The sequence below is a fragment of the Hippopotamus amphibius genome, chromosome 11 (genome assembly GCF_030028045.1).
Source record: "Hippopotamus amphibius kiboko isolate mHipAmp2 chromosome 11, mHipAmp2.hap2, whole genome shotgun sequence".
NCBI classification, from domain to species: Eukaryota; Metazoa; Chordata; class Mammalia; order Artiodactyla; family Hippopotamidae; genus Hippopotamus; species Hippopotamus amphibius.
The window spans coordinates 23,935,503-23,955,734 of record NC_080196.1 but is presented as its reverse complement, the minus strand read 5'-3'; positions in this window follow the sequence as shown (position 1 = coordinate 23,955,734).

Here is a 20,232-nt window from a genome sequence, read left to right as displayed (position 1 = left end):
AGAACTGGTAACTGCTCACACCCTTTTCACACACACACGTCTATTAAAGTAATCCCCTCATTAAACTGTACTCTATTATGCTGCACCATTTTATATTCCCACCAGAAGTTTGCAAAGGTTCTACTTTCTGCACAGCTTTGCCAAAACTTGTTTTCTTTTTTTTTTTCTTTCTTTTTTTAGTAGCCATCCTAATGAGCGTGAGGTGGTATCTCACTGTTGTTTTAGACTTGCATTTCCCTAATCATTAGTGATGTCGAGCATCTTTTCATGTGCTTATTGGCCATGTGTATATCTTCTTTGAAGAAATGTCTATTCAAGTCATTTGCCCATTTTTTAATTGGGTTGTCTGCTTTTATGTTATTGAGTTTTTGGAGTCCTCTCTATGTTCGGGGTATTAATCCCTTATCATATACATGATATCTGATATTCACAAATACTTTCTCCTATTCTATGGGTTGCACTTTTGCTATTTATAGTGTCCTTTGATGCACAAAAGTTTTTAGTTTTTATGAAGTTCAATTTGCCTATTTTTCCTTTTGTTGCCTCTGCCTTTGATGTCATATCCAAGAAATCATAGTCAAATCAATGTTGTGAAGTTTTCCCCCTATGTTTCCTTCTAAGAATTTTAGCTGTTATGTTCAGGTCTTTGATCCATTTTGAGTTTATTTTTGTATGTCATATTAGATAAGGGTCCAAACTTCATTTTTTTTTTTCATGAAGCTATCTAGTTTTCCCAGCACCATTCATTGAAAGGATTGTCCTTTCCCTATTGGCTGGTCTTGGCACTTACCAAAAAATGATTTGGCCATATATGTGAGGGTTTATTTCTGGGATTTTTCACTTTCTTGATGGTTTCCTTTGCTGTGCATATTTTCAGTTTGATATATTCCCACTTATTTATTTTTGCTTTTGTTGCCCTTGTTTTTGGTGTCAAATCCAGAATATCATCTCCAAGACTCACATCAAGGAGTTTACCACCTGTTTTTTTCTAGAAGTTTTATGGTTTCAAGTCTTATGTTCTTCAAACCTTTAATCCATTTTTTAGTTAATTTTTGTGTATGGTGTAAGATAGTGGTCCAGTTTCAGTCTTTTTCATGTGGTTGTCCAGTTTTCCCAACACTGTTTATTGAAGAGACTGTCCTTTCCCCTATTGTATATTCTTGGCTCCTTTGTCATAAATTACTTGACCACATATGTGTGGGTTCGTTTTTGGGCTCTATCTGTTCCATTGATCTACATGTCTATTTTTATGCCAATACCACACTGTTTTTATTTTATTACTATAGCTTTGTAATACAGTTTGGAATCAGGGAGTGTAATACCTCCAGCTTTGTTCTTCTTTCTCAAGATTTCTTTGGCTATTTGGGGTCTTTTGTGGTTCCATACAAATTTTAAGATTATTATATTTCTATAAAAAATGCCACTGGAACTTTCATTGGGATTGCATTGAATCTATAGATTGTGTTTAGGTAGTATGGACATTTTAACAATATTAATTCTTCCAATTCATGAGCATGGAATATCTTTCCATTTATTTGTGCCTTCAAATTATTTCATTAATGTTTTACAGTTTTTAGTGCAAAAATCTTTCACCACCTTGGTTAAATTTATTCCTAGGTATTTTATTCTTTTGATGCAATTTAAAGTGAGATTAGATTGTATGTTGATATTTTATCCTACAACTTTACTGATTTATTGATTAGTTTTGGGTTTTTTAAAAAGATTTATTTATTTATTTATTTTTATTTTTGGATGCATCGGGTCTTTGTTGCTGTTGCACAGGCTTTCTCTAGTTGTGATGAGTGGGGGCTACTCTTCGTTGTGTTGCATGGGTTTCTCATTTCGGTGGCTTCTCTTGTTGCAGAGCATGGGCTCTAGGCATGAGGGCTTCAGTAGTTGCAGTGTGTGGGCTCATTAGTTGTGGCTCACGGGCTCTAGAGCGCAGGCTCAGTAGTTGTGGTGCACAGGCTTAGTTGCTCCCCGGCATGTGGGATATTCCTGGAGCAGGGATCAAACCTGTGTCCCCTGCATTGGCAGGCGGATTCTTAACCACTTCGCCACCAGGGAAGCCCTACTGATTAGTTTTAATAGGTTTTTTTGTGGCGCCTTTAGGATTTTCTGTATATAATATGGCGTCATCTACTAATAGTGACAGTTTTACTTTTTCCTTTATGATCTGGATTCCCTTTATTTCCTTTTCTTGTCTAATTGGTCTGGCAATTATTTCCAATACTATGTTAAATAAAAGTGGTGAGAGTAGGCATCCTTGTTTCATTCCTGATCTTAAAGAAAAAACTTTCAGCTTTTCACTGTTGAGTATGATGTTAGCTGTGGGCTTGTCATATATGGCCCTTATTATGTTGAGGTACATTCCCTCTATACCCACTTGAGAGTTTTTTTTCATATGGATGTTGAATTTTGTTAAATGATTTTTCTGCATCTATTGAAATGATCACATGATTTTTGCAGACAATGATTATTAAATATATGAAAACATATGCAATCATTTTGATATAACATTAAGAAAAGATACAAACAACACAATTTAAAGCAGATTCGCCCCCTTTGAAAGGCATTCTTATTTGTGGGAGCATTTCTGTGTAACTCCAGCTACTTGACTATTTTTAAGTGGAAGTTCTATTTACTTTTAAAAAATTGATGTATAATTAACATATGGAATTATATTAGTTTCAGGTATACAACATAATGATTTGATATTCGTATGCACTGGAAAATGATCACCACTAATCTAGCAACATCTGTGACCTTACATACTTATAAAATTTTCTCTCTTGTGATTAGAACTTTTAAGATCTACTCTCTTTCAACTTTCAAATATGCACTACAGTATTATCAACTATAGTCACCAGGCTGTACATCACATGCCCATGACTTATTTATTTTATAACTGGAAGTTTGTACTTTTTGACCCCTTTTATCCACTGGAGGTTCTATTTCTAAAATTTTTTCTGGGTACTCTTTGGAGTAACACAGAATTATTCCATTTCTTATTAAAATATAAAAAAGATACCTAAATTGTTCTTTATGCTACATATAGTTCAAGTTTCTTTGGACATGCATGGCATAATGCTAATGGGACAAAAGTATAGTTTCTTGGACTTCCCTGGTGGCGCAGTGGTTAAGAATCCACCTGCCAATGCAGGGAATACGGGTTTGATCCCCAGTCCAGGAAGATCCCACATGCCTCAGAGCAACAAAGTCCATGTGCCACAACTACTGAGCCCATGTGCCACAACTACTGAAGCCTGAGCACCTAGAGCTCTTGCTCTGCAACAAGAGAAGCCACTGGAATGAGAAGCCCAAGCACCTCAACAAAGAGTAGCCCCCGCTCGCCACAACTAGAGAAAGCCCTGCGCACAGCAATAAAGATCCAACTCAGCCAAAAAAAAAAAAGTATAGTTTCTTAAAAATGTTTTTTTTTTTTAGAGTGTCAAATATGGTTCTAAAATGTTCAGTGTGAACTGCAGCTGGCTTAGCATGTCACGTCAGGTAGAAATATACTTTGTAGTCTTCTAGTGTATTTACCAAACAGGAACCTTACCCAGTTTGCATAACTGACTCCCCATCTATTCATTGCCCCCTCCCTCTCCCCCTTTCCACAGAATCAAAACTTAGAATCAACTGTGTTTCATGATATTTAAAATTATTTGTAAGGCTAACAGTGTAAAAGCCAAATAAATATTAATTCATCTTCTCTTCATAACCCCCCTCTGTGGTGGGTACTGCTCTTACTGGTCCTTACTAATGATGCTGAGGCACAGTGTGTTGTTAACAGCCATACTTTAAGAGAGGAATACAGTTCAATTAGTTTTTGCCACAGCTCTGCAAACAAACAAAACTAAAAATCAGCAACAAAGAAAGAATAGCCCAACCTCAAAAAAAAAAAAAAACACAAAACCTCACTATGCAAATTCCCCCACCCCTCTTCCAGACTGTCATTCCTTCCAGCCTCAAAATTATTTATTAGGAGAGGATGTTTCTGCATGAACAGAATACTCTTTAATCTATGGGAAAATCTGCATGTCTGACGCCTCCCATCTGATGCCCCCCTCCTGCTGAAGTTCCAGGGGTTTTTGCAGGGGCACTGCTGCAAGCCTGGACTCTGAGAGGACAAGCAGGGTCTGGAGTCCCAACCACCAGCAGAGGGCATGATCGGTGCTCCCCAGAAGATAAAGCTCTGATTCTCGAGAGCACTTAGATGCAACGTCTATGAGCACACTTGCCTCAGAGGCATCCGGGCCTGGGACACCTCTGAAAGCCCACAGTTGACAATTGGCAGGCCTCACCATGGGTGCCTACAGCCCAAATCCCCTCTCCAGCTTTTTTTTGTTTCTCCACTCCCTTGCTTTTTTCCCCCGGCCACACTCCCTTGCTTTGCTTGTCTAGACTGCCAAAGCCTTGAGTTGCAAACGCACCAGTTCCCTTACCCCACCATGGTCTAGGTTTCCATGCCATGGTCACTGTTCCTCACCTCTCACCTCCCTTTCCTGCTAGACAGCAAAGTCCAGGCGACCTCAAACTCACCTTTGCCCTCTCCTGTCCTCCTAGGGCAGTCCTTTCTACTCTGAAACAGGCCCCAGGAGGAGCTGCAGGACAGTCTGTGTCAGCCGGCTCCAACACTTGCCAGTATCCCTCTGCACTCACCGCCTCCCACAATACTGTTCAGGGATTTTTAAAGCTACAATCCCCGCCGGGTGTGATTCTCCATCCATGGGCAGTGTAGGGGGTGTGGGCCACGCCAAGACCGAATTGGAGGCCTGGGCAGTGGGGTTCCTGCGTGGGGGTTGGAGGGTCCCATCACTTTTTTCCCAGAGGAAGAGGGGAGACCAAGCTTTATGGGGAGGCGCTGGATGGAAACCCGGAGGATCAGTTTTATTCCCAGCACCAGCTCCCTTGGGACCAGTTAATAGGTAAGCTGTCCTCAGTAAGGCAAAGCAAAAATGAATTTGATTTTTTTCTTCGTATAACTATTTTCAAAGGCTTCCTTGCCTGGGCACAGAGCGGTCTGCCCCGCGCATTGTTCTCCCGGAGAAAGAAAGTATCTCGGGCTCAATTCTCCCCCAAAAGATCCAGAACTCGCTGAGGACAGAACTGCCGACTCTCGGACGGTCAGATACAGAATAAACGTGCACCTCCAAGGCTCCAACTGGGCGCCGGAGTTTCTGTGCTCATGAAACCCATCGCCTAGTCACTCTTGGTGGAGTCGGGGGTGGGGGGTGGGCTTCCCATCCCTTCCAGGAGTCCAAACTTGCGGCCCCAAGTTTCCCCATTCTTCACGTCTAATCTTACTCATCCCCACAAACTTTTTTTTAAACTACTGTTCAAAGGACTCATTCCAGGTTCCCGGGCCAGCCAGACCTCTATTTGAGAGCGGCCAGGAGGTGGAGGAAGGGTGGAAAGGTGGCTCTTTCTGGGTGAACTACCCCCCCGCCCCGCCCCCAACCAAGCTTTGAGGAATCTAAATTTAGCTTATGCAGTCCAAACTAACTGCAATGGTCGAGGGTACTTTTTCTGTAGCTGGGAACAATCCCCAGCTTCGAGCTCCCGCCCACACCATGAATCCCCCACCCGGCCCGCCCCTTCGCAAGTGATGCCCTCACGCTCAGGTAAAGGGGAAAGGGGCCTGGACAGAAGCGGCAGAATCCGAGTCTTTTCAAGTTCACTATTTTGAAAGGCCGGGAGACCAGAAATAGAGTGGCTGGGACATGCGACCAGAGGCCGCCCGTCTCCCTCCTCCCCTGTAGCAGCGCTGACTCTCCCAGAGAAGCTGGCTATAGGCCCTCAAAGCGAAGAGTGGTTCTCCAACCCGCTGAACGCAGATCCGGTGCTCAAGGCACCCGATGGGGCAGTCCCGCCCCAAGCTATGGAGGGAGGGTAGATCGGGTAGCCAGGCATGAAGGCCCCACCCAGAGGTCGCATCCTGAGGAGATCCACGCCCTTCCTTCCTGCTGGGCTTCCGCGGGCCTCTAACAACCTCTGCTTTGCCTACCCTCCTTCCTTGCTAATCTGGTCTGGCTCCCCGATTGGCTAGCCCGGATTTGGAGCTATAATTGAATATCCCGCGCCCCAGATCAGAGTTGCTCACGCTGCAGCTCCGCTCCGCTGGGGAGAGAAGGAGCGGGAGCCCTGCTTCCTGAGCCCCCTGGCATCCTGGATCAGCCAGAGTCTCGCCTGCTCTTCCCCTACTGCTGAAGCCAAGTAGACAGCTTTAAAGTATTTGACGTTTTGGTTTGTGGTGGCTGCAGTTTTTGTGACTTGATAAAACCCAGAGGTTTCTTTTTGTTCAGAGCCGGGTAAGTCTGCAATTGGGAGAGTTCATAAGAGCAGCCCTTTCTGTCTCAGCCCTATTCCCTCCCTCAGTCTCAGCTAATCACGGCAAGGTGGGCCTGCCCAGAGGAGGCTGCACCAACAGTTTCCCCACGTCTGAGGGAGCAGTGCCCATGATGAACCTGAACCTGGTACCATGGATCTGGGGGTCTGAAGTAAGGAGGGAGAAAGCCGAGATTCCAGAGCCTAGGAGAGGGAGGCTCATAATAACAGTCTGACCTAGCCTTGCCCCTCAGCACTTGGGCATTTGAGGGTGGAAAACCTGAGCTGGGGTGAAAACTTTTTTCGCATATCGAGACTCTACCTGGGTAGGCTGGGGTTTCACATCTGTAAGCACAAGTGACTAACTAGGCTTCACCTGGGGTCCTTCCATCGTTGTTCACCTCTTGTCCTAGCCACCTTGAGTGCATTACAGGAGAAGAAACTGAGGGTAAGGGAATTCCCTGGTGGTCCAGTGGTTAGGACCCCCTGTTCTCACTGCCAAGGGCCCAGGTTTGGTCCCTGGTCAGGGAACTAAGATCCCGCACGCCTCACGGCATGGCCATAAACAAACAAACAAACAAATATTGGGGACTTTCCTGGTGGCCCAGTTGTTAAGAATCCACCTGCCAATGAAGGGGACATGGGTTCCATCCCTGGTCGGGGAAGATCCCACATGCCGTGGATCAACTAAGCCTGAGCACCACAACTGCTGAGCCTGAGCTCTAGAGCCTGGGAGTCACAACTAGTGAGCCCACGTGCTGCAACTACTGAAGCCTGTGCCCCTAGAGCCTGGAGCTCTGCAAGAAGAGAAGCCACCGCAATGAGAAGCCCGTGCACCACAGCAAAGAGTATCCCCCATTCTCCACAACTAGAGAAAAACTGCGCAGCAACGAAGACCCAACACAGCCAATAAATAAATAAATAAATTTATTTAAAGAAAGAAAAAGAAACTGAGGGTGAGAGGCTCAGGCATCCACTGGGTCACAGGGCCAATGCCTGAATAGGATTTGAAAATGCAGGACTCAGGGCTGACTGTTGGTTCTACCACACTCCAGCTTGTTTTTATTTTTGGAGTTTCCTTTTTTTTCCCCTTTCTTTTTATTTATTTTGTTTATTTATTTCTGTTATTTACAATTGTAAAAATATGACATATAAACAGCAAGTCCTAAAAACATAAATGTAATCTTCATTTAGTAATTCTACTGAACCCTCAAATATCCATTTCCTAGTCAAGATTTATAACTGCAGCCAATGCCCAGGAAGTCTCGAATGTCCTTCCCCCATTGTAATCTTCCTTGTTGCCCCCCACCCCATGACTCCATCTTCTGTGGTAATAGTTTCTTTGCTTTTCCTCTGTGCTTTCCCATTGTGTTGGCAGTCTCTGTGAAATAAGGAACCGCTTCCCGATTCTGATTTTTCCTTCCTACCTACAAGAGATTTCTCCTCCGGAGCTGAAGAATCTCACTGTGCACCTCAAGCAGGGGTCCTCGGAGCTGCCTCCTTCTGGCTGTGCTGGGTGGACTTCCCTTCTATCCTTTCTCCAGCTGGCAAAAACAAATCGATGAACAATGTGCAGAACAACCCTTCTAGGAAATGGTGGTGGTGAAGGAAGGGGAGGAATTCCATTCAAGTGGATGAATTTACAGGCAATTTGTCATATTAACTCCAGGAATGGAGCCACCAGGGAGACTGGAGTCTGCCGACCCACACAGGTCAAAAGGTTGGAGTCTCCCCTTGCCTCTCTCCACATAACAGCAGCCTCAGTGCCCTTCCTGGCCCTGGGTGCTGATGGCCTCAGCCGCAAAGCCAGTCCTGCTTGGGCTCAGGAGAAGAGGTTTCAGAAACCCACAAACCCATCACCACTCCTTGCAACCCTATTTTCTCAGTGAGGCTGGCTGTCTGCACTGCCCACTTCCCCCTTCACTAAGTTACACAATGCCTCAGGAATTCCCTGCCTGTCCAGTGGTTAGGACTCCCCACTTTCACTGCCAAGGGCCCAGTAAAAAAAAGTTACACAGTGCCTTGCCGGTAGCAAAATACCATCTCTCCTCCACTTTCTCCCAACCATTTCCTTCTACCCCTTTTCTGGAAAACAACTACTTTCAAGCCTGTTAGCTTCTGTTTTGTTTGTTATCTCCATGTCTTTTGATAGCGTACATTCATGCTTCTTTTGTCTTTTCAGTTTTATTGATAGAAATTGTCTTTGACATGCTAATATCCCTTCCTCCCACACTTCCAACTCCTCCATCTCCCCAATAAATGTAATTTCATCCTCCTAGGGTAGGGAGTTCAGTTAACTGGACTGAGAGTCAGAGTTACAATTATTTACTTATGGGAATGTTACTAATACCTGAACCACATGTTAAACTCTCCTAATTGTCCTTTCCATACATACTGGTTTTTGCCAGGGTTTTAATAATTGCCTGATATTTTCATTTTCTTACTTTCTATGATGTTTTAATTTTATAAATTTATCCCCCTAACTCTCCCCCAGTTAAATGAATCCCTTCTCAATCCCTTCAAAACCGTGATGCTTGTTGCCTAGGTAATTTTCTTGGTTAAGGTTCCCCTCTGCCTTGCTGGTAACTCCCTTTCCCTTCTCATGGGTTGATGCCCTGGTTTCCCAGGTCCCACATCTTCCTCTTTTTTGGTACAATGCCCTGCTTTTCCTGCAGCACATTCCTCTACTTCCCAAAAAGGGGTTCACAGGAAAATTTTAGATGCCCTCATGTCTGATTTTTTTTACTATTATACAGGGAGGGAATTGGGAGTCATGGTTACCCCTAGCAGGAACAAATGGGTCACAGGAAGATCCCTATCAAGGAGCACAGATGGCCCCTCTCCTGATGCGTAAAGAGTCTGAATCTTTCCTATACCGATTTCCCAGGCAGGCAGCAGAATAATACCACAGCCTAAGTTTCAACCACAGGTGTTCTCTCTTACAGATATACAACCCAAGTTAACATTACATGGATGTTCTGAATATTATCATGCCATGAATTCAGGATTAAGAAGGCCATACTCCAAGGAATCTGGTGAAAGCAAACACAACTCCGCTCTGGAGGAATCTACTATCATCCATGCTTTGAAAATTCCAAAAATCACTTCATAGGCAAAACGAATACTTAACACTAGAAAAGAAAATCTATGTTCACAAGAAACAAGATGCCTTGAAAGAAGAAACATAAAAAGCAAATAGCAGAATCTTATAACTTTGAAATGAGAGTAATAAAAATAGGTTATAAAATAGCTTATTCTTACTATGAATAAAAGACAACCTTTTAAATATTTTCAGTTAATAAGAAATTGTAAAGAATATCCAAGAAAATTTGAGAAGAATTATATACAACATTTTATAAATGAAAATACAATAATTAAAACTAAAATCTCAATGGCATTTTCCAAAGACAGACAATCTGACACAAACATACCATTACTAAAGGAACTCTGAAGAGTGTATTTCAGGCAAAAGGAGAGATCTCAGGAGGAAGGCGTGAGTTTAAATAAAAAATAAATAAGAAATAAGCGTAAATGTGTGCATAACATTGAATGAAGATAAACTATGGAAAAAATTGAAATGTGAGGTTAAAAAGGATAATAAATTGGGAGGGGATAATCAAAGTTAATGAAAATCTGAATTCTTTCTCTTTCCTCCACAATAATACTGAATTTATTTATATCATGATAAAAAATTTAAAGATAAACCTCTCACTCATTTTGTGGTCTATTTTTGTTTTGTTCTGTACATTTCAGCATAGGGCGTAAGAGAATATTTTGTGTATCTTTCTGTATGTTATCTTCCCAACTTATTGCTGGATTGTTCAGTAACTCAGATGCTCTAAATTTGTAAATAATGAATGTACAAATTCAATTGTAGGGCAGTTTTCCACAACAAGAAGGCCATTCATAGAGCTGGTGGAATCTGCCCATTTAAGACTTTCAGCACTGTGGACAGATCTACGTGTCCTAGCCTATAGGGAGCTGGTGTTCTCTCTCAACTGGATACAATGGGATACCAGAAAGGAAAGTCTAAGGTAAACCCTAATGGTCATGAAATTGTGATTTTGAACAGAGTCGTTAATCACACAATCTCAAATTCTGAATCTCCCCCACTTTCAATACATTAATAACCGTGATGTCTGTATAATAGAAGAGCCTGTTTGGGCAGAAGAGGAAGTGAATCACAGAGGCAGTAAGTCACCTGAGCCTCTCTTCTGCCAGGCAGCCCATCTACAGTGAATCTATAGTGTAACCGCATTTAGGCCAAAGTAAGCACTTCAAGAAGGATGGCTGCACTCTGTAAAAATCCCTAAAGAGGTTGGGAGAGAGGAAGGCAGGAAAGTCCATTACATTTGAAAGCAGAGGTTACTGCTGACCCTTGAGAATTGGTAAGAGGGTTGGAATGAGCAAAGATGCAGAAGCATAGAGAATTATGGCATGAGCATGGGATATCGAGGAGACTGGTCTGGCAGGAACATATTCCCAAGGTAGGAGTTGGTCTGGATTGGTAGGGTGTGAGAAGCCCAGGAATTTACCTCATCTGGACAGCAGTCACAAATCTTTTGAGTAGGTCTAAGGTATGAAAAACTCTGTGATGATGTGTGTAGTGGCAAGAAAGAAGAAACACAAACATGTTTTCAATTCAGCTTGCATGAACTACATGGAGATTTGATAACTAGATGTGAAGTGAATGGAGATAAATTTCTTACCTTCCTCAGCAAGGTAAAGTAAACAAGCGAGTGGTAGAACTAGGACTAGGGGACAAGACCACTTCTTGAACTGGATGGAGTACAAGAGTGGTTTCAGGGACAGAGAAGTTTAGAGACAGAAAGGGAACTTCTGAGACTGGGAAAGATTAAGTATGGCTGGGCTTGGAGAATGTGAGTTCCAAATGTAGTTACTGTTTTAAAATTATACACAGGAGAAATGGGATTTCAGTCAGCCAGTCAGTACATCCAGCTAGTCAATCAGACCATCAGTTTAACTACCACAGTCTAGTGTTATATGAAATCAAAAGATTTTTGGGATGGCTGTGTAAGGATATGTGTGTAAAATTATATGTACAGAGCTTTCACTGTAGTGATAAATAAAGGAAACCTCGATATTTATCAAAAGGGAGTAGTTGCAAACATAATATTACTATGGAGTAGCTTTAAAAATGATGAGTTAAAGTTTATTTTGTGAAACTGGCAGAATGCCCAGTTTGAAATGTAAGTCAAACTTACAATGAGATACCACGGGCAGGATGATATTGTATACATAAAACAGCAAATAACAGGGCACTTTGAATAGAATGATTTCATTTTTTAAAAAGGCTACAATGAGCAAGAAAATAAACTATCTCTATGTGCAGATGATATGACCTTATGCATGGGAATCTAAAGGAATACACCAAAAAAATCATTAGAAGGACTTCCCCAGCGATCTAGTCATTAAGACTCTGCACTTCTACTGCAGGGTGCACAGGTTCGATCCCTGGTGGAAGAACTAAGATCCTGCATGGCCCACTACGTGGCCAACCACCCCCCCCCCAAAAAAAAAACAAAAAACAAACCAACAACAACAAAAACAAACAAAAAAAGCATTAGAACTAAAAACAAGTTAAGCAAATTGGCAGGATGCAAGATCAAGATACAAGAATCTATTGTATTTCTATACAATATAAATGGATAACCCAAAAATAACATTAGAAAATAATTCAAGGACTTCTCTGGTGGCGCAGTGGTTAAGAGTCCACCTGCCAATGCAGGGGACATGGGTTCGATCCCCGGGCCAGGATGAACAACTAAGTCTGTGGGCCACAACTTACTGAAGCCCATGTGCCTAGAGCCTGTGCTCTGCAACAGAAGCCACCACAATGAGAAGCCCATGCACCACAATGAAAAGTAGCCCCTGCTAGCCTGAGAGCAGCAACAAAGACCCAACACAGCCAATAAATAAATAAATAAATAAATAAATAAATAAATAAATAAATATTTATTTATTTAAAAATTCAATTTATAATGCTACCAAAAAGAATAAAATAGGAGTAGAATTGAAAGTCCAAAAATAACCCTCACATTTATGATCGATTGATTTTTCAAAGAGGGTGTTAAGACAATTAAATGGGGTAAAGAGGAATCTTTTCATCAAATGGTGTTGGGACCACTGCATATCCACATCCAAATGAGTGAAGTTGGATCCTTACTCCACTACTACAGGCTGGCATTTTCTCAAGAGGTTAAATGTGGAGTTACCATATGATCAAGCAATTCCACTCTTAGCTATCTATCTAGTAGAAATAAAAACACATGTCCATACAAAGTCATTGTACACAAGTGTTTATAATAACATTATTCATAATAGCAAAAAATGTAAACAACCCAAACATTTGTCCAATAATAAATGAATAAACAAAATATAGTATGTCTATACAATGGAATATTATTCAGCGAAGAAGAAGAAGTAGAAGAGTAGAAGAAGAAGAAGAGGAGGAGGAGGAGGAGGGGGAGGGGGAAGAGAGGGAGATAAGGAAGAAGGGTGGGGAGGGGGAGGGGGAGGAGGAGGAAGAAGAAAGGGAAGAAAGGAAGTACTAATAATTCTACAAAAGGATGAACCTTGAAAACATTATCTTAAGTGAAACAAGCCAGACCCAAAAGGCCACATATTGTATGATTTATGTAAAATATCCAGAATAGGAAATCTGTAGAAATGAAACATAGGTTAGTAGTTGCCTAAGACTGGGGTCTTGGGGGAAATGGAGAGCGATGGCTATGGAGTTTCTTTCGAGGTGATAAAGTGTTCTAGAATTGATTGTGGTAAGGGTGGCACAACTCTGTGAATATATTAAAACCACTGAATTGTACACTTTGTGTGAATCGTATGGTATGTGAATTATATCTCAAGTTGTTAAAAATGATTGTGTCAAGTAAAATTAGTGTGTTTCTTTGCTAAAAAAAAAAAAAAGAAAAAGCTATGCGAGAAAAACACCAAATACAGTTTTTGTTGTTTCTGTTTTGTTTTGGTTTGGTTTGTTTTTTGGCCACTCCATGAGGCATGCAGGAGCTTAGTTCTCAGACCAGGGAGCAAACCTGTGCCCCCTTCAGTGGAAGCACAGATTCTGAAGCACAGAGTCTTAACCACTGGACTGCCAGGGAAGTCCCTCAATACAGGTGTTTATACTTGCATGAAAATGGAGAAATCAAAAATATAGGGAGTAGGTTGATAATATAAATTACCTCAATAAAATGGGTGTGGGTTTAGTGATGGAAGAGATTTAAAAATATATTTGCACAAATTTGATTCTTTCATTTCCTGTTGTGATTATGCATTATTTTTATAGTAGAGTTTTAAAAAATTAATTAATTTATTTTTGGCTGCATTGGGTCTTCGTTGCTGCCCGAGGGCTTTTCTCTAGTTGCAGGGAGTGGGGGCTATTCTTTGTTGTGGTGCTCAGGTTTCTCATTATGGTGGCTTCTCTGGTTGCAGAGCACAGGCCTGTGGGCTTCAGCAGTTGTGGCACACAGGCTCAGTAGCTGTGGCTCACGGGATTAGTTGCTCCGCAGCATGTGGGATCTTCCCAGACTAGGGATCAAACCTGTGTCCCCTGCATTGGCAGGCGGATTCTTAACCACTGTGTCACCAGGGAAGTCCCTATAGTAAATTTTTAAAAATAAAAAGTTAAGGAACTTGAGAGCTTGCCCCATAAACTCTGCAGCCAAATAAAATCAGTAACTAACAAACAAATAATGAAGAGATGTCCGGAATTTCTTCTTGGAGAATTGGCTTACTTGTGTGCAAGCCAGGAAGAGTACAATGACAAGAATCAAGGCAGGACTACAGTGTTGGAAGGGAAGAAAAACACAAATATGGAGATACACGAGAGGATAGAGAGAAGATGGACAAATCCAAGAATGAACACAAATCATGTAAAAGCTCTTTCAATCAGGAATTGGCTGGGGTCAATGTGAGAAGGAAATTGCAGCCCGTAGCGCAAGAGGACCAGACACCATGGACAAGGGACAGGGGCCTTCTGGTGATTCCTTTTTTTCTTCCTTCCATTGCCTGGGCAAGATCGTTGCCCAATGTATACCTATTGCATATTAAGAAATCAGCACCATTTGGAGACTTCGGGATAATAGGAGCACAATTTTTCAGCTCTTCTTGCATCAGTGTAGGTTTTCTCAGACAAACAGTCCTACTCTGGTATTCTGGCTAAGTATCTGTGGACTTGGAATGAGCGGGGGGAGGGGGGACAGATGAGGAGCGCCGGGTGAGGGCAGGGACAGGATATCAGCCGAGAACGCAAACAGGGTGGAGCTGCCACAAGGTGGCGCCAAAAGAGAGGACTCTGGGCGAAGGAAGCTGACCATCTGTGACCCACGCAACTGCAGAGGAACTTCAGGGAAGCCTCTTTCCCTCCGGTTTTTCGACTGCATTAGGTTTCTCGTGAACTATTTTCTAGCACAGGAGTCCATCATCCTCTCTTCTTCCTCCCGGCTCTTTCTCCAATTTAACTTTTTCCCTTACATTGAGGAAAAATCCTCCTATTGAGATATTACAAATTTCCATAAGGGACAATAAGGATGGTGAACTCTGTCCCTTAAGTCTCCTCTGGTTTCCCACTAACCCACAGCGTCCCACACTTCCCAGACACAACAAGAAGCTCAAAGGACAAAGTCGAATTGCTTCTTCCCTACACCTCTGGGAAGCAAAAGGCATGTCCAAGCTTGGGGAACACATCTGAGCTGGGAGAACCGAGAAACCCGCAAGGCAAGAGGTCCCAAATCCATGTGTGTGGCGGGGGATGGGGCGGGGTCTGTGAAGCTTGACAATAGGGAGAGACCAGCGGAAGCTCCCAGGTGGGAGTTGGAGTAGGGAGGTGAAAGTGAGAAGAAGAATCTCAGCAGCTGGATAAGAGAGCCAGACCCAGAAATGGTCCGCGAGTGTTTTCGGCTTCCTGGCTGTGCAGCTCAGACACATCGCTGCGTCGCTCATTCCTTAAATCAGTCAACGATTATTTAACGTCCTCTATCCGCCAGCCACGATGCTGGACTGTGCGGGGACGGAACTCCGGGAACTCGTGAAAAGACACGGAGTTGGCACCGCGGCCAGCCGCAGGCGGATCCGCGCACGCCGGGACTCCGTCCCTGCTCGCCCGCGGCAGGGCCACTCCCAGTCGCCGCTGCCAGCCCTCAGCCCCCAGCCCTGTCCTGTTTTGGCAAGGCTCTGCCTAGCGGAAGACCCAACAACGCTGTGAAGAAAGAAATTGACGAAAGAAACCTCTAAATGCCTAAATCATAGCTCCTGGTGATTTTTAGTGGGAGAATGGTACAAGATCAGGATTCCTGGAGCCGGTATCCACATTGGCTATGTACTTATCAGAACCCAAAACACTTCGAGATCATTCACTTCAACAAAAACACATCTCTAGAATGGATGTTATAACATCATCAGCTCCTCAGGGTAAATGTACAGTGGAGGAAAATCAACCCTGTGGTTTAGATGACCTTGGAGAGCTTGCAAGTTGAAGAGGCTTGGTTGTACAACACCTACCTTCTCTAAATATAAATTCAGATGTTAACAGCAACTCATATTCAACCCCAAGATGATGGAAAATTCTTTTGTTCAGGGAATGCTTCCTAATCCTTGTGTAATAAGACAGAGAGAAAGGGCAGAACCCAAATGCAGCAGCTGAGACACAGAAATTCAAGGATCAATCACGTGCTTAATAATCTTGATGTAATGAGATAAGTGCTGAAACACATCAGGAAAACAGCAATGATGCAAGAAATGACAAACAAAAATCAAGGCAGAATTTCGAGAAAATCTTGAGTACTTCTTACATGAGCAATTGTTTTAAAGGGCCAGAACACTGTGAGGAACTGAAACCTTGCAACTCAGATTGGGACTTCAATTCATGATCTTTTAACTGAGATTACATACCTGGTCTCAGGACTTAATGAAGCTCAGGTTCTTAATGTTTCATTGCAGAAAGAATTCAGTGAGGACTTCCCTGGTGGTGCAGTGGTTAAGAATCCACCTGCTAATGCAGGGGACACAGGTTTGATCTCTGGACGGGGAAGATCCCACACGCCACAGAGCAACTAAGCCCATGCACCACAACTACTGAGCTTGTGCTCTAGAGCCCTCAAGCCACAACTATTGAGCCCATGTGCTGCAACTACTGAAACCCGAGTGCCTAGAGCCTGTGCTCCACAACAAGAGAAGCCACCACAATGAGAAGTCCGAGCACCACAACAAAGAGTAGCCCCCGCTCACCACAACTAGAGAAAGCCCTCGTGCAGCAATGGACCCAACTCAGTCAATAAATCAATAATTAATTAATTAAAAAAAAAGAATTCAGTGAGAGACAGAGTGATAGGTAAGAAGTGGATTTATTTAGAGAGAAACACACTCCACAGACAGAGTGTGGGCCATCTCAGAAGGTGAGAGACCTTGGGAGAAACAAATGGAAATGAAATAGGAAGGTGGAAGGCATAACCTTTAAAAGAATGACATAGCCATAGGACATGACAAAAACTGGTTAGAATCAACTAGGTCCAAGATGGCAGACGAGTCATCAACTTCCAGTAGACCTTGAGCCTCAGTATACGCTCATTGTAATACATTAGCATGCTAAATGACACACCCACCAGCACTAGGACAGATCCTGCTCACGGGTGCAGTGCGGGGGCAGGGAGGGTGGGGGGGGGAGAGGACAAAGGTCTTGAATAGACATTTTTCTAAAGATATACAAATTGTCAACAAGTATAGGAAAAGATGCTTGACATCATCAGTCTTCGGGAAATGCAAATCAAAACCATAAGGAGAAAAAATAAAATAAAAAAAAAAACATAAGAAGATAGCACTTCACATCCATTAGGATGGCTATAAAAAACAAAATAAGTGCAAGAATGGAGAGAAATTAGAATGCTTGTATATTGCTAATGGGAATGTGAAATGGTGCAGCAGCTGTGGAAGAGAGTTTGGTGGTTCCCCCCAAAATGAACTACCACATGATTCATCAATTGCACTCCTAAGTATATACCCCAAAGAACTGAAAACAGGTGTTCAAACAGAAACTTGTAAATAAATCTGGTCACAGCCTACAGATTCTAAGGACAAACTCCTCCTCTGGACTCCTGCCTCCCCCATCCTAAGGCTCCTTCTCTGACCCTCCTACCTACTTACTCAGTTTCAATAAAAAGTCCCAGTCTTTACCTCTTATGAGGAGAAAACATTCTGTGACATGCTAGGGTGAACACTGTCAAGGAACTGGCTAGTCGTGGGCCCCAGTGAAGTTTCCAGAACTATCTCAGTCCACTCTGGGGCAGGATCAGGAAGCAATACAGGAAAGGGAAGTGTTGGTGAAACCGTGCACATCAGATTGGGACTTGACCCCATGTGCCGGGACTCGAACCTGGCCAAAACCCACGGTCTTTTAACTGAGATAAGGTTAAAAGAACTGATCTCAGGTTAACGCTTGGTTTCAGGACTTAATGAAACTCAGGTTCTTGATGTCTCATCGCAGAAAGAATTCAGTGAGAGACAAAGTGATAGGTAAGAAGTGGATTTATTTAGAGAGAAACACTCCACAGAGAGAAGTGGGCCATCTCAAAAGGCGGGAGCGGCCCCAGAATGTGGATGTCAGCTATTATAGGAGTAGGTAATTTCATAGGCTAATGAGTGGGAGGAGTATTCCAGGTGTTGTGGGGAAGGGGTGGAGATTTCTAGAAATTGGGCCACTGCCCACTTTTCAGTCTTTGATGGTCAGCCTTGGAATGGCCATGGTGCCTGTGGGTGTGTCATTTAGCTTGCTGATGTGTTACCACGAGCATATACTGAGGCTCAAGGTCTACTGGAAGTCAACTGCCATCTTGGCCCTATTTGGTTCTAAGCAGCTTATGTCATCTCCCCGGGCTATGCCATTCTTTTAAAGGTTGTGCCCTGCCCCCTTCCCTCCTATTTCATTGGGACTAGTCAATTGCTCTCCTGAAGCCTATCCTGCAACAGACCCTAGGCCTCTGACCTGTAACCTCTGGGTGAGAGTGTGTTAACCATATTTTCTAGTTTCCAAAGTTTTTGACTGCTTCGGCCTTACATATTAGGGAGGGATTGCCCCTCCCGGGGGTTAGCCTACTCCTAGAGATAGCAATCAACTCTCCCAGGAGCTCACACTTTGATATGCAAACTAACAAATCTGGAGTCCACATCCCCTCAGCTGCCTGCTTTATTCCCTCTTAAACTTGTGAGACATTAACCCTAGGCCCTAACCGCCCCAGCGCCAGGCATCAGACAACTAGGGGCTACACCTTGGAGCTCGCTAAAATTATTCTAAGTAGCAATCCCAAACTCACCAGTTCCTTCCCACAAAAACCACAATAAAGGCTTTCCTGATGTTCTGCTTGCTCTCTATCTGCAACTGACCTCAGTGTTCTGTCTGTGGCCTTGCTCAGTGTGGTGTGCAACAGCTCTCTCTCCCCTTCTTGGGAACCACAGTAAAACTATCTTTTCAATGGTAATCATCTCCTGATCTGTTGGCCTTACCATACATATACCAGAATAGAAGCAAAACCCCAGGTACCTTTTAAAACAGGGAGGGCACCCAATTCTGGTTGCCTGAACTCTGCTCCTCTGTCCTCACCTGTGCTGGTCACAGTTCACCTGCTGTCCTCACCTGCTTAAGCTTGCCAGGCATCTATGTACACATGTTCACCAAATTTTCTCACTTACTTATCTGTTATGCTAACATTTAACTTCATATAAAAAATTTATAGGGCTTCCCTGGTGGTACAGTGGTTAAGAATCCACCTGCCAATGCAGGGGACATGGGTTCGAGCCCTGGTCTGGGAAGATCCCACATGCTGTGGAGCTACTAAACCCTTGCACTACAACTACTGAGTCTGTGCTCTAGAGCCCATGAGCCACAAATATTGAGCCCACGTGCCAGAACTACTGAAGCTCAGGTGCCTAGAGCCTGTGCTCTGCAACAAGAAAAGCCAACAGTGAGAAACCAGCACACCACAAAGAAGAGTAGCCCCTGATCGCCGCAACTAGAGAAAGCCTGCATGCAGCAACGAAGACCCAACGCAGCCAATAAATAAATAAATAATTTATTAAAAAAATGTATAAAAACCAAGGACAAAATTTAGAGAGGGGTGACTTGTATTATGGAAATCTGATTTCTAGGCACCCTGGGTGCCTCTCAGTTACACCCCAGACATACTGACCAAAGACCTCAAAGGGATAGCAGAGGATATCTGGCTTCAAACAGATCTCTGTGGCCTGTAAACACCATGGAGTGGTCCGCTGAGCTGAAGCAGCAGTCTGACCCCAGAAAGTCCTAGGATGCAGGGACTATGGTTCAACAGGCAGCAGCCTCCCAGCCTTGCTTCTAGCCTAAATCTTTTTAGTCTGCCGACCTGACAATTAAACTTCTAACCCAGAAAACTCCTACCCCAACTGCCTAGTCCCAGCGGGCCTGGTTCCCTGAAGATTTTGGTCCCCCGGGCAGTGGTTGCTCAACTAGGCTGAGGCCTTGCCCACCTGCCAGCCAGTTTCCTTCCCACAGTCTGCTGCATATCTAAGTGTAGCCATTTCTAGCCCAGCAGTAATGGGGGCAGAAAATGAGGCAATTTCACAATTTAGGGTGGGGAAGCCATAAGGAAGTGGGATTTCTCTTTCCTACCTGGACTCTTTCTCTTCCCTATAACAAGCATCAAGATAACAGCAAGAAGATGAAGGCAAGTCCCAAAGGAAGGATGATGAGTTGCACTGGGAATGTGATGGTCTTGGATGTGATAGACCAGGAAGGCAGCTCTTAGAAGGGAAGGTGAAAGTGTTGATCTTCAAGTTTAACCCTTGAAGATCTGTGGTCTTTGGGTTCCAATACTCCAGCCTTCCTGCTCCACCCTGTGCTGA